General features: G+C 33.2%; 1 pseudogene; it reads right to left on the reverse strand.

Annotated features, from left to right (window-relative positions):
* Positions 1-5,856: 5,856 nt before the first annotated feature.
* Positions 5,857-5,976, reverse strand: LOC118611166 (annotated as a pseudogene).
* Positions 5,977-6,277: the final 301 nt, after the last annotated feature.

The following is a 6,277-nucleotide window of genomic DNA, read 5'->3' on the forward strand; positions in this document are numbered from 1 at the left end:
CATATTATCCATAAAGGTATATGTGCCTTAGTATTCACAGCAGCATTATTCACAGCAGCCAAGACATGGAAACAATCCAAATGTACTTCAGTAAATAATTAAAGAAACTGTGGTACATATACACAACAGAATTCACTCAACCATAAGATGAGATGAAATCCTGCTATTTGCAATAACATGGATGGATCTTGAATTATCATACTAAGCGAAATAAATCAGACAGAAAAGGTTGAGAACCATATGATTTCACTCATATATGCAGTATAAAAAATTGAAATTAACAAACCAACGAGACAAAAAGACTCATGGACACAGACATCAGTTTAGTGGATACCAGAGGGGAAGGTGGAAGGTAGATAAAGGTACATGGGGTCAAATATAAGGTGACAGAAGTAAAATTAACTTTGGGTGGTGGACACACAATGCAGTGTACATATGACATATTATTGAATCGTAAGCTTGAAACCTATATGACTTTATTAACCAATTTCACCTCAATAAAGTTAATTAAATAAATAAGTAAATAAAATATATTTGACATATAACATTTTGTAATTTAAGATGTACAGCATGCTGTTTGATGCATTTATATATTGTATTATGACTGCCATTGTACCTATAATTAGCACCTCTCTCATGTTACATAACTGACATTTCTTTTTAGTGGCCAGAATAATTAAGATCTAGTCTCTTAGTAAGTTTGATGATTATAGTACAGTAGTTTTGTCAATATTAGCTATATTGTACATTAGGTTTCTAGAGTTTATTTACTATGAGTTGCAAGTTTGTACCCTTAAACATCTGTCCTATTCCTCCAACCCTTACCTACCAGTTAACCAGCAGTTTTTATGAATTTGGCTTTTTTAGATTCCACATATAAGCAATGTCATACGGTATTTTTTAGTCCGAGTTATCTCTCTTAGCATGATACCCTCAAGGTCCATTCATGGCAGGATGTCCTTTCTTGTGACTGAAATATATATGTATGTCTGTGTGTGTGTATATATATATGTATGTCTGCGTGTATACACACACACACACAAATATGCATATATGTACATATGTAAATATCTTTATATATATATATAGTGTGTGTGTGTGTATACATATATATATATAAACATCTTTATCCATATTTCTGTTGACAGGCACTTAAGTTGTTTAAATATCTTGGCTATTACAAACAATGCTGCAATGAACATAGGAATGTAGATATCTTTTTGAGATAATGATTTTATCCTCTTTGGATATATACCCAGAAGTAGGATTGCTAGATCATATGGTAGTTATATATTTAATTTTTTAAGGAAACTCCTTACTGTTTGTTACAATGGCTATACCAATTTGCATTTATGCTAACACTGTACAAGTGTTCTCTTCCTCTGCATCCTTGTCAAAACTTGTCTTTAGTCTTTTTGATAACAATTATTACAGCAAGTGTGAGATGATATTATTTTTAATTTATTGAATGTTTATAGAATTCTTAATATGTAACAACTCATATTAAGTCCAGATGGCAGTTGTAAATACAAGAGCCATGTCTCCTCATGATACTTACAGTCTGAGGACATTGAGAATAAGTTCTTAAATAAATACTAAGTGATGGGAAGTGCAGGGCATGTTTTATTCTAGACACAACCACAATGGACTATATAACTGAGATTGAATTCTTTTCATTAAAAAAAATCGAAATCCAATGTATACTGGTTAGAACACTAATCTAGTACATTAAAGTTAGAAAAGTTCAAAAGCCACTTGTGGATTTTCAGGTATATTCCAGTTACATAATCTGTGCATAATGAAACCCAAGTATACTAGCTATATTAGTACTAATTTGCTGCATGGCCTTAGGCAAGAAACTTAGTGTCTTTGTGCCTCTGTTTCATTGTTGTAAAAATAAACTTTAAAATTCCTGAAAATAACTTTGTAAATTGCTAGGAGAAAATTAAGCTCCATTGCTGTGTGGCTAAATCCAATGGGGAGTTATTAAAATGGGCAGGAAGTGATCACCCTGTGAGTTTGCATTAGATTAGATATTTATGGGTATCCCTATGTCTCTCCGACCTTATCTAATGCTGGCTGAATTGTAGTCCATTGTTCTTCCAAAGGTTGGATTTATTTAAGAAACCTTAACCACACCTGTGCTCTACTCAGCCACACTTATGGTTTTCTCATTTGCTTCACCCTGCAGAATACCTTTTTAAGTCTCTGTTCCCTCATCTACTTCTTGGCCACTGACTCCTGATTATCTTTGTGCTAGAGGCCTAGAAGTCAAGGTGGAGTCATTCTCCTGATACAGCACTTCATATAGGTCTCTTGTAGCCAGAAAAACATTATCACTGAAGTATTACCATCTGTTCTCTTAGAACATCGATGAAGAGGGGGAACTGAGTAAATGCATATGGCATTTGCAGTTAGTGAAATACACTGAATCAAATATCATGATCATACTTTCTTTAGAAGAATGAGGGCGTGTTTTGTGAAAAGATATTATTGTAATAATAGTATTATCTATAGTCTCTGCTATATTTGTATTGAATTCATAAAGTTCACAAGGCATATCTCCTTTTATACTTTTAAGCAGTTATAGTTATAATATGTTAGGGAGCATGTCACAAGTCAACTTTGTTAAGATAAACTAGCCTAAAATAGAGGTGAGAGGGTTGGGTGTGACCTATAGAACAGTGAAACCGGAAATCCAATATGTCATAATTAGTTTTACCATTAACCAGCATTGGGAATTTGTGTAGGTTCCTTAAATTCTCTCAGCAGCCATTTTCTTAATAGAAACATGTGATGATGATGTTGAGTTAGAATATAACTAAAATCTCTACCGTTCTGTCATTGTCATCATACCCATGGTTTTAAAGGATTTCGTTCATCAAAGCTAGATAGAGAAATAGCAAAAAAAATTTCCGTTTGTACTGCAATTCAAAGCATGTCAGAAACTGCCAAGGAAGCTAATTTGCTCTCTAGAGACCTATTAATAAATCAAATGGATGCTTCTCACTGATGAAGCATATACATGAATTAAGGATGATTGACCCTGTTTTAGGTAGATGCGATACATGAGCTGTTTTAAGCTGAGACTCATGCCAAAAGATATAGAGCTAGTCTCACACTCTGACAATAGTAAAAGTCCTTCTGTCAACTTAGATTTTTAAAATAGAATTGATGATAAATGCTTATACAGGAGATTAATCAATAGGTACTTTTTTTTCTTTTGATTATAGATACTTAAATAATTTCTGAAATGTATCTTGTGAATTGGTTTTGCAACTCATTATTTTTAACTTAAGACTGCAAAACTTGTTTATTAAAAATAGCTCATAAAAGATATGTTAACTTGCTAATGTTTCTCCTGTAGCCGTGCATTATACAGTTGAATTGATTATCTGTGTGCTGTAACTGAATGCATTATTAGCATCTAGTGGGTGCAGCCCAAATCCAAGTGTAAGATCTCTAGAGTTAAAAAAAAAGCCTTTTGAAATTTTGTCTTTTTTTTTCAACTTTAGGTATCCTTTAAGACCAGAGGAATATAAATATATACACAACTTGGTGTTTGTGAGATTATTCTAAAGTGTCCCACCACAAATATTTTACCTTGTATTCTAAAAATAATATAAATATTGCTACTCAAAATATGATTTTGGACCTGAAGCATCGTCATCATCTAGCAGCTTATTAGAAATACAAATCTCAAAAGTTTGACTCAATCTATATTTTAATAAGATCTTCGTGTGATTTCTATGTACATCAAATTTGAAAAGTGCTGATAAATGCCATAATCATATTTACTGTCAAATGTAATGTTCTAATTACTAAACTTTTGATCAAATAACACTCTTAAGAATACACCATCTTTAGCCTATGATTTCTCAATCCCTATACCACTACTCCAGGTTCCCACAGTGAAAACCCACAGGTACAGAAAATTGTAGCTAAAAGATATAGTAGTGGGACTTTGATATATCACTTTCATTCTCTAACTTAACAAGTTAAACCTTATCTCTTTTCATCTCCAACCAAACTTGCTCACTTTATTCCAGAGCCATCAGCCTCCTTGCCTTAGCGTTTCTGCTTTAGAGACTGCACTTGTTATTTCTCTGCCTGAATATTCTTCCCTGATATGGCAGCAAACTCCCATCCTCATTTCCATCAGTTTTCTTCTAAAATATGTTTTAATCATAGAGACTCGTGTATTCTACACCTACCCACCCTACCCTTCATTCAGTTCTAAATTCCTAGACCAAAAAGTGTAACTTGCTCATTTTTATCTTGGTCAGCTCTTGCCACTACATGGATCTCAGTAATCATTCCTTGCCATAATGAGAAGAATAATTGCTGTGATGATGAGAATCAGAGAGTGGAGATATAAGATAATGGTGAAGAAATCTGAGTTATACAATCTAGAAACAAGAATAATTGGGTAGTAGAAAAGTTTTAGGTTTGGTAGCAGAAAATGCATTTTCACAGTTTTAAAGATTGTCACACAGAATAGAAAGATTATCTGTTCACAGCAATAGAAAATATAGACACACTGGAAAAGAAAGATACTCTGTATTATTTATGATACAGCGCATTAAAAAACATAGTGATGCTTGTGGGACTATCTCTGACATGTAAGTTGTCTCTCCAGAATGTCCCAGCAAAACAAGCTAAGAAAGGACTACAGACTTAGAAGACAAATTCTAATCATGGTGTTACAGTTTTAGAAAATGGAATAAGTATCAGTATAAAGTTATAAATAGGCATATTTTATTATATTTAAGAAAAATTTTAATAACTACAGCTCATCAATAATTGAATAAGCTTCTCTAAGTAGGAAACTAATTGCTGAGTCAATTTAAAAGATTTCTATGTTTTATAAGTGTTTTTTAGTATGGCATCTAACATACTTGCTAAATTTGAGAATATATGAGTCTATGCTTCCATTCAAATGTCTCAGATGAATTTTGCTTATTTTTGTGCCTCCCGGTGAAATTTTAATAATTAAGATGATCAAATCCTGATCTTTGGATTGAGTGGGATTATAATTGTACTTGTACATGTTTTATTACTCTACCTTGTATCTAAAAGTGTCCAATCATTTCTATTGACTGAATAATTTATAGTAATATAGTAATAATACAATGGAGTGATAAAGTATTTTAGTGTACTCCTTGTCTAGAGCTCAAATTTAACTCAATGACCGATTCTATTTAATTATAACCACGTTCACACTAAATCATGTACTGGCATGTACTTCACCGTTTGCAAGTCACTTCCACGCATGGGCATTGGGAGCTCTATCTTTCACTTCTTCTGGTTTCATGGATTTCAGTCTCTGTTAAGGATCCTGAATATGTCATGAGCCATTGTAAAGAATACTGTCCAAAATGGACATTTTTCACAGGGCTCAGCAAAGTTTGCATATGTCGACAGGTGTCACACTTTTCTCTGTGATCACTGCTGGTATGATGTTATTCTCAACTTAAGGCTTTTACCAAGGTTTCACCATTGAAGAAAATTTAATATCATTCCTCATCACAGCTCATCTTTGCAATCTCTTAGATGGGGACAACTGTGGGGAAATTTTCCTGTAACTAACGATAGATACTATTCCACTACCTTTCCTTGCCTCTCTTCCAAAGCCTTAAAACTTCCTTTATGGTTATATCCACCCTGTTCTTTTTGTCCCATCTGGTTCAACAGAACCAAGGAACACATTCTTATTCCTAAGTTATTCACTTATTTTGCATTTTTTGTTTCTTTTTTTTCTTTCTTTTTTTTTTAGGTGAGGCAACCCTTGGTTGACCTCACAGATTGCAAGGACCTTGTCAACTTATAAGCTCTTTTTTTTTTTTTAACTTTTTACACCCACAGCACCTGGTCTTCCTAGGTGGTCTCCCATTCAAGTACGAACCAAGCCTCGACCCTGCTTAGCTTCCAAGATCAGACGGGCTCGGGTTTGTTCAGAGTAGCATGGCCATAGACATTTTTCATTTCTTTTATTAACAAAACAAGTTAAAGGTTATTGCTATCCAAATTATAATTTCTCACTGTTCTCCAAGAATCTATTTGGGCAGTTAAACATAATCTGATTAAAGTAAATATTTACTTTTTAAATGTTACATTCCCATTAAAACAATTCTAATTCTCCAAGTTCTGTGGATAATTCTGAATGAGAAAAAAGGACCATGTGCAGGAAATTATACAAAAGAAAAGCTCAAAGATGAATTGTTTTAATATAAGTATGATCTTAATATAATAACATTGAAAGCATGAGCAATTTATT

This window comes from Rousettus aegyptiacus, unplaced genomic scaffold, assembly GCF_014176215.1.
Source record: "Rousettus aegyptiacus isolate mRouAeg1 unplaced genomic scaffold, mRouAeg1.p scaffold_m13_p_13, whole genome shotgun sequence".
NCBI lineage: Eukaryota > Metazoa > Chordata > Mammalia > Chiroptera > Pteropodidae > Rousettus > Rousettus aegyptiacus.